Source organism: Clarias gariepinus, chromosome 1, assembly GCF_024256425.1.
Source record: "Clarias gariepinus isolate MV-2021 ecotype Netherlands chromosome 1, CGAR_prim_01v2, whole genome shotgun sequence".
Taxonomy (NCBI): domain Eukaryota; kingdom Metazoa; phylum Chordata; class Actinopteri; order Siluriformes; family Clariidae; genus Clarias; species Clarias gariepinus.
The window spans coordinates 50,927,611-50,935,298 of NC_071100.1; the positions used below are offsets into that span (position 1 = coordinate 50,927,611).

The following is a 7,688-nucleotide window of genomic DNA, read 5'->3' on the forward strand; positions in this document are numbered from 1 at the left end:
TTTAAATAGAACAGATGTCTAAAAAGCTTTCAAATCTGTGACACCAATCTGAGACGAAACACTGACTTTTAAAACACTTCGAGAGATTTTTAATCATTGAAAGCTTTATTTTTTTCAACAAAGGGAAGTTTGCAAAACAGGGAATTTACCCTTTGTGGTTCCTCACTAACAGGAGGAGATGCTCCAGAATTTTACATTTATCTATGAATGGTGCAGTTTTTAAAAAAAATAAATGAACTATTTGTCACATGCCAGGCAAATCAACCCAGCACCTCCAGACCCTAAAACTTCACTCCAGGTTTTTTTTTTTTTCCCAACAAGCTCACCTGCCGCTCAAGCACACCATAACTCAATCACGCAATCATCTCTAGGCTTTTTAAGCATGCTGAGAGAACCATTTAGTGCCTCAGTATCTTACTCGTGTGCCTCACGTTTATCCTGTCTAGCAGTTTTTCAGCGTGACCCTGCCCTGTTTCTCAGTCTTCTCTCTCGTCTACGCCCCACCTGGTACTTCTATTGTTATCGGACTGATTAATGTGTGTGACCTCGCATGCTCTCAGGACTTCGGATTTTTACTCACGTTTTGGATTCGTTCGCTCTCACTGTTTGATTTCCGGATATTGACCCCTGCCTGGACAAAGACGATTCTTCTAGCCGCCACTTCGCCTCCCTCGCCAGTCGGGTTTATCCGCCGACGTGGGCACTTTGGCATTAGAGCATTCCCGTGTTCGCGAACAAAAGACACTCGTGGCGTGCGCCGATCTACGCTTTTGACAAAGGGGACAAGCTGATGCATTCCATTCACCAACCTATGCGTGCCAAGTGCACTGACAGCGAAAAATCACTTACAAGAAACCGAGAGGATGACGGACCCAGCAGACGCTTCTCGCCCCAGACCTAGCCTTTAAACCAGGCTTCAGCTCAGGTCTAGTGCACGCTCTGACGCCCGATTGCGTCAGACTGTCGCCCAGCAGGGAGCTTTGATTAATTCCCAACAGCAAAGTCTCCAGCAGATCTCCCAGGCTTTGTCTCAGCTGTCGACTCAGTTCCAACAGGCATGCTCTGCTCTCCCTTCTGCTTTGACCCCGCCGACCTGGCATGAACCTCGCCTGCCCAACCCTCAACCATACAATGCCGATCCCGGAACCTGTCGTAACTTCCTGTCTCAGTGTTCTCTGTCACTTGAGCTCCAACCCTAAACTTTTCCCACCAAACGTTCTAAGGTGGCCTATGTCATCACCCTCCTCACAGATAGAGCCCGTGAGTGGGGGACCACTGGGATGCTAACGACCCTTGCTGTGCCACCTTTAGCACCTTCAGTAAGGAGATGAAGAGGGTCTTTGATCGTTCTTACGCAGGAAGGGAGGCCGCAAGGCAACTGCTTTGCCAGGGGTCTAGGCCTGCTTGCGACTAGGCCAATGAGTTCTGAACCTTGGCGGCAGCTACTAAATGGGACGCCCAGCCCCTGTACGATACCCTCTTGAATGAACTTTCGGAGTCAGTCAAGGATCAGTTAGTCTCCCAGCAGCTCCCTGAAGACTTAAATGGTCTAATGGATCTAGCAGGGCGAGTGGACACCACACCCCTGGTCAAGTCCAGCTCAGAACCAATAGTTCTCCTGTTCAAACTGCCCCCGTCGGCTCTCCGGCCGAACGCATGCAGATCAGCCGAACCCATGCAGATCGAGCGAACCCGGATCTCACCGGAGGAGCGACAACGTCGGGTTTAGGTAGGGGCGTGTCTTTACTGATGTCAACCCCTGATGTCAACAGCCTTTGACCTCCTGCAGTGGGCCCAAATCTTTACCAAGCTGGACCTCCGCAGTGCCTATCACCTTGTGAGAATCAGGGAGGGAGACGAGTGGAAAACTGCCTTCAACACCTCATCTGGTCATTATGAATATCTCGTAATGCCTTTCGGGTTGGCCAACGCCCCGGCAGTCTTCCAAGCCTTGGTCAACGATATCCTTAGGTACTTCATTAATGTATTTGCTTTTGTTTATCTGGATGACATTCTCATTTACTTCCGCTCCATAGAGGAACATACTGTAAAAGACATGTTCGCCAGGTGCTTCAGATGCTTCTTGAGAACCAGCTCTTTGTCAAGGCTGAAAAATGGGAATTTCATTGCAAAACCATTTTTTTCTGGGCTTCATCATCTCCTTCAAAGATCCAGATGGACCCCGCCAAGCTGCGAGCTGTTACTGACTGACCCCCCCCCCCCCCCCCCCCCCCCGACCACCCGTAAGGACCATTAACGTTTCTTGGGTTTCGCCAATTTTTACAGGCGATTTATCCGTGGCTATAGCTCAGTAGCCATGTCACTCACCTCCTTGACCACAGTAACGAGCCCATTTACCTGAAAGAAACAAGCAGCTGAGGCATTTTGGGAACTAAAGAGACGCTTTACTTCAGCTCCAATTTTCCAACAGCCTGATGCTTCCTTTCAGTTCGTTGTTAAGGTGGACACCTCAGATTCTGGAGTAGGGGCAGTGCTGTCACAAAGTTCTCCCACGGACAACAAGCTGCCCGCCCGTCTTTTTTGTCTCCCGCCGACTCTCACCCACTGAAAGGAACTACGGCATTGGGAATTGAGAGCTACTGGCTGTAAAACTGGCGTTAGAGGAGTGGAGAGACCACAAGAACCTGGAATATCTAAGGACAGCCAAACGCCTCAATTTCCGACAAGTACAGTAAGGTGGTGCCTATTCTTTTCTCGTTTCAACTTCTTCCTGTCCTACCGCCCACACTCAAAAAAATTTTTTTGTTGATCTAACCCAACATTGTTTCTTCAACCAGTTCCACGAAAATGATTTGAATAACCTGGACATGGTATGATTAAATAAACACAAATAAACAGCATTAGGTTAAATCAACCAAAACTCATCATGTAACAATAGAAACAGTTTGGTGTGTCGCTTTAAAGCCTACTGTTTACATTTAAATTACCTTATTCTGTTACTTTATAGTTATGCAAAACACCAACATTCTAAATACTTGAAATTTCATATTTGAATTAACTTTATTCTTCTCGGTTCAACTTAAGTAAAACACATGCTTTCAAATAATCAATAGAAAAAATGCATTTATTCAAGATGTCAGGAGAAACAAGCAAACTGCTTTCAAACACTTTTAATTGTTGTTTTCAATGCTGTTACAAAACATTCAGTAATTTTCCTTTTTTCATATTCAGTACAGTTCCTTATTTTCAGTCAAACAAATATTAGCAGCATATAAATGAACCAAAAAAAAATCCTTTTAACTAGCTCTATTAAGTCACAGTTCCTCTCAACAAAGCAAATTTCCCAGATTCTGTATTTCCAAAAATAAAAGCAACTGTATCTTACATTAGGAAGATTCTCAGGAAATGAATAAAGGGGGAAAACATAGCATAAATATCATTGCAATAAAAATACTGAATAGTCTGGTACTGATATTCTTTGCTGCCATGCCCCCTTTCCTTTTGAAGACTCTGATCAGCTGAGTGGAGTACTGATCAAGCTGGAAACCAAAGGAATGGTGGTAATCCTGATGAATTCAGCACTCAACTACAACACAAAGATCACATCAACTTATAGGCGCTGTACACTGCCATCTCAGTTAGCATTTCAGATCAAGTTAGCAAAGCACTGTGAGCTTAAAGTGTATTTTCGTGTGGCCATGGTCTAACCTGTAATGTTTGAGCAGGAGGGAGCTTGAGGATACTGATCTAGAACATTCTTTGCACTGCCACATCAAAGCCCTGAAGGAAATGAATAAAAGGGAAAAAACACGGAATAAATATTATTGCTATAAAAATCTGAATAAATTTTAATTATTTGACTAGGGTTGTGCCAATATTTATTTTTTTTTCTTTATCAATCAGTTTCCCTAAAAAATCTTGATTATCATCATATCTATTTAGGCAAAATACTACTACACTATATTTCTAGCCTATTTTCATTAAGTTCAACGAGTAAACACAAACACCTATTTTAATATGAAAAAAATAGGAAATGTTGCATGTTAACACCATCAAAAATAATCAAAAACAGTTCAAAATAGTTTAACTCAGATAACTATTATTAAGTTGTTTAAAAAGGCTGAATATACAGATAATGTTAGCGTATTAGTAAGCAACGTGTTTAATTCCAATTTGGCCGGGAGAAAATTCATACTGTACCGCCGCCCTCACCTTGCGCTGTCTCCCCTCACTCACTCACTTACTCCTCCTCTAGTATGCGCGCACGCGTCCACACAGGTGTTTTTTTTTTTTTTTTTACGCAAATCTCAAGGTAATTCATAACATGATCATACCAATACTTTATACGATATACTGTAAGAAACGTATGTGATTTTACCACTAACATATCAATCGCTTACCACTATTTTGAAGGATACCAGTTGCTTCAGGAACAGTGCAGAGCAAACAGTCTGGCGCTTCTGTGACTAACAACCACACAGCTAAGCTAGTTTGAACAATGCTAACCGTCAAATGTTTAGCATGGTAAATTTAAGTTAAATTTAGAAATGTAGTTCTGAAGACGAGTTTACTGACTCAGATTAAACCACAACCCATTCACCTATCAACTTTTAAAGGAAACATTATAATATATTTTATAGAGACATATGAATCTTACCCAACATAAGATGTCCTTTTCAGCACGAAGTTTTCCTCAGGTAGATGCCGAAACCCGCACATGCGCAGTGCACAAAATAAGAAGGGCCAAACAGGACGAAACAGAATAACATTAAGATAACATAAAACAGCTTAGTAAATTTGATGTGAAGAGTTTTTAAGTATGGTTAACCTAACTCACTCACGTATTTTTATAAAACAGGTATTTATTGGATTATTTAAACGTTATCTGCCTTCTTTAAATGAACTGCAGCAAAAAAGCATTTTTTTGAGTGCAGGCTCGAAAAACACCAAACCGGACACGCTCTTCCGTCAGTTTTCACCAGTCCAGTTTTCACAAGATCAAGCATCCGACACCACCATTTTGCCTCCCCAATGCCTGATAGGGGCGGCGCTACTAGACATCGAGTCACAGGTCAGAACAGCGCTCAACCAGGAACCCGGTCCCCCAGAGACACCAACAGGCAAGCTCTTTGTCCCAGAGGCAAAACAACCGTGTGTCCTGGAATGGGGGCATAGCTCAAGGCTGGCCTGCCACCCTGGGGCGGCACGCACCCTATCCCTTGTCCAGCAACGCTTCTGGTGGCCCACCATGAGAAATGACAAACCGCTGCTTCGTGAGTGCCTGCGACGTCTGCGCAAGAAACAAGACCAGCAACAAGCCACCTGCTGGACACCTTAGGCCTCTTCCAATCCCGCACAGACCCTGGTCCCACATAACCCTTGATTGTGTCACTGGACTCCCCGAGTCCGAAGGTAAAACCTGCGTTCCTTATATCGTGGACCGTTTTTCCAAGTCAGCTCACTTTGTGCCCCTGTCTAGTCTCCCCACTGCCAAAGAGACAGCGGAACTGCTAATTATTTATGTTTTCCGGCTTCATGGACTCCCGATGGACATTGTATCAGATCGTGGACCCCAGTTTGCGGCTCAGTTCTGGTCTGCCTTCTGTAAACTAATCGGTGCTACGCCCAGCCTATCCTCGGGGTACTATCCACAGACTACTAGGCAGACAGAACGGGCCAACCAGGACCTGGAGACAGCCATCCGGTGAATGGCCTCCAAGGAGCCCCTGTCCTGGAGCCGGATGCTCCCGTGGATCAAATACGCCCACAACTCTCTGCCCACGTCGGCTACCGGCCTATCGCCCTTTCAGTGCTCTCTCGGGTACCAGCCTTCCCTGTTTCCCTCTCAGGAGGAGGAGGTCTCAGTTTCTTCGGCTCAAGCCTTCATTCATAGATGCCGGAGAACTTGGCTAAACGCAAGCTCAAAGACCTGCCAGACCGGCTTGGCCTTCAAACAACAAGCTGACCGGCACCGTTTCAGGGTGCCGACATATCGAGTAGACCAAAGGGTCATGTTGTCTGCTCGTAATATCCCCCTCAAGACCATCTCTCGGAAACTGTCCCCCAGGTTTCTTGGTCCATTTACAATCATTAAAATTATTAACCCCTGCACTGTCAGACTCCGTCTCCCCTCCACTATGCGTCGGATAAACCCCTCATTTCACGTCTCCCAGATCAAACCCCTGGTCTCCTGCCCGCTAAATCCATCCACCCGCCCGCCCAGCTCCTCCTCCTCAAGTCATCAATGGTGGTGAAGCATTCACCGTACGAAGACTGTTAAAGTCTCGACGAAGAGGCAGGGGCCTCCAGTACCTAGTAGATTGGGAGGGCTATGGCCCAAAGGAAAGAAGCTGGATTCCGTCAAGATTCATTTTGGATCCATCCCTCATTCAGGATTTCCACCAACAGCATCTTAACGCACCAGCCAGAACGCCAGGCGGCATCCGTATGAGGGGGGGGGGGGACCTGTCACATGCCAGCAAAACAAAGACGATTCTTCTAGCCGCCACTTCGCCTCCCTCGCCAGTCAGCTTTTCCGCCGGTGCGGGCACTTCCGCTGCATTCCATTCACCAACCTATGCGTGCCAAGTGCACTGACAGTGAGAAATCACTCACAAGAAACCAAGAGGATTCCCCGTGTCCGACTTCCAGGATTATGGAGATCCCCTCGCATTATAGCCCCGCCTCCTCTCTCGTCACTAAAGGCTTCCGCACTCTCCCAGTCATTAAGCACACACAGCCACTGCTTCTCTCCTCTGCTCCTGCTGCGCCTGCCCAAGCCTCAGTATATAAATAAAGGTTAAACACTATTTTCTATCATTTAATCACCGTTTGTCTGCTATTGGGTTTATTTCTGTTCAGCCACTTCTGAACCGCCCCTGACACTATTGTGGCTGATCGCCATCATGCATTGCGAGGGGTTTTCAATGTGTTCACACTGTTGGGGAAGGGTGTTTGGGTTAGTGGCTTCAGCCATGTTGTGTGTGTTAAGGTGTGTGAACTGTTGAATGTGCTTTGGTTCATGCTAAGGCTGAATTGGGTCTGGTTCTCATGTGAATGTGCTGCTCATGCTATACAGTGCTGTGTGAAATAAAGTACTCCCAGCCATTGCATTGGGCAGCAATCAAGCTCACTCATCTCTCCAACATCCTTTCCGGCGGTAAAACGCTACACTATTATCCTTGTTAATAAATTGCAGTAGTATGTGAGGAATTAAATATTTGAGGTATTTTGTTATGACAAGTAACTAATAATAAAGAATAATTTTCGGGGTGGTAGCATCCATGTCATCACTCCAATACATCACACACTTACACACAGTATGTCTTTCTCACTATAATTGATTTGAAAATTGTTATGTTAATTATTATCTGTAGTGTGTAATACTGTAGTATGATGGAAGGTAGGAAAAGTAGTTTTAAATCGGACAAATTTAAGGCATTAAACTAAAATTAGTTGAAATAGACCTGAAAGATGGTCACGTGCCAGTTATCAACAATAAAGAACAATACTGAAACTGAAATATTTCTAAATATACTTGTTTATAAATATATATGCTGAAAAACAGATTTCTTTAATGAGAAAAGAATAATAACCACGAACCATGAAAGAATAAACCTGTGCTGTTTCAGTAAGTCTGCACTCATTGTATCCTCAGAGCCCTTTTTAAACGTTTGTGTTTTGTGTGTTCTGAGATTCTTCTTTAAAAAGGTGATTATTTGATTAAA

The 7,688-nt window shown here is 44.7% G+C and overlaps 1 long non-coding RNA gene across 1 annotated transcript; it reads right to left on the reverse strand.

Annotated features, from left to right (window-relative positions):
- Positions 1-3,378: 3,378 nt before the first annotated feature.
- On the reverse strand, positions 3,379-4,423 carry LOC128526509 (uncharacterized). The gene is made up of 3 exons (XR_008360813.1): positions 4,362-4,423; positions 3,670-3,741; positions 3,379-3,547 (listed from the first exon to the last, which is right to left on the reverse strand). It is a non-coding gene; the product is annotated as an uncharacterized LOC128526509 (long non-coding RNA).
- Positions 4,424-7,688: the final 3,265 nt, after the last annotated feature.